The 1,118-nt window shown below is 45.6% G+C and overlaps 1 long non-coding RNA gene across 1 annotated transcript; it reads left to right on the top strand.

Moving 5' to 3' along the window:
* The first annotated feature begins 221 nt into the window (after positions 1–221).
* LOC146696257 (uncharacterized) lies at positions 222–727 on the top strand. Its single transcript, XR_014923082.1, has 2 exons — positions 222–377; positions 640–727. It is a non-coding gene; the product is annotated as an uncharacterized LOC146696257 (long non-coding RNA).
* Positions 728–1,118: the final 391 nt, after the last annotated feature.

Below are 1,118 nucleotides of genomic sequence, written 5' to 3'. Positions count from 1 at the left end.
CAACCAACTACAAAACACGTACGAACCATAGCTGAAGCTGTATCCTTTGTCTGGCCTACTGTCATGGCGGCGGGGGGCGTGGCCCGCCTCCTGTGACATCAAGGTCAAAAGCCCTATTCGGCTTACAGGATGATGACGTCACATATATTTAGAATCTTACAACAAACTTGGTCCTATGATGCTTTAATCCGTTGATCCACAAAAGTCTATAAATAGGGGTGAAGAGCAATGACTTTTAGTTAATTAATTGCAGCATTTATGTTAGCAGAATTGAAACGTTCACCAAAGAGGTATTTTGAAACACCTGGATCCTTTTTGGAGTAGCTGTTTACAGATTCCAACATGTCTCAGAGGAAACAACCTTACAGATTTCTAAGGTAAGTTTTCTTTCTTTTTTTCTGTTTTTAGGTTGTTCACTGACAGAATAAGAATCACACAAGCTCACCTGTAGACAGCTGCCCTGCATGGTTTGAAGCAAAGTTTTCTTTCTTATTTCTCTTGTTCTTGTACATTCATAATTATTTATATATTTACATGTAGGTAATGTCCTCCAGTTCTGTATAACCACTTTTTCCTCTCTCTGTGTTTGTTTCTCGTCTGTTGTTGTGTGTGTTTGTGTGTATTTGTCTCTTCAAACAGGTGCCGGTCCTCACCTCTGCAGTGCTGCCGTCTCCTGTAGCGCTGCATGGTTCTAAGCTAAGTTTCCTTTCCTTTTTCTGTTCTCCTAGATTTGTCCTCAGGTTTGAAGTGTCTGTGTTGTGCAGCTGGTCTGGTCTGTCTCTAGACAGTTCAGGCTGCACCCACCAGTAAATGGTGGAGGCTCACAGCGACATACTCAACACAGAAGTTTCTGAACTCTGCATGAGGGTTTCTCCGACGAAGTGAGGGCCGTGAGGCACAGCTCCCCGTACCCCGGTGACCCTGCTAGGTCCACCTTCTTAGGGAAACCCTCTGCAGAGGAGCTGACAGAGCCAGGAACTTGTGAGTTGTGTGTGTCCACTCAGGCATCATTCATGCTTGTTCTGTAGGCAGTTCCTGTCAGAAGGAGGAGGCACAGCAGGAGCGTCGGGGGGCGGAAGACGGTGCCTCAGTGCCTCCCTCCTTCTGACATTGTTAAA

The sequence above is a fragment of the Copadichromis virginalis genome, linkage group LG12 (assembly GCF_057382275.1).
Source record: "Copadichromis virginalis isolate Kocher_CV1m ecotype Utaka linkage group LG12, C_Virginalis_male_GT1.1, whole genome shotgun sequence".
In the NCBI taxonomy this organism is placed as follows: domain Eukaryota; kingdom Metazoa; phylum Chordata; class Actinopteri; order Cichliformes; family Cichlidae; genus Copadichromis; species Copadichromis virginalis.
Note: the sequence above shows the minus strand (reverse complement) of the source record. Positions and strands in the feature narration are given on the sequence as shown.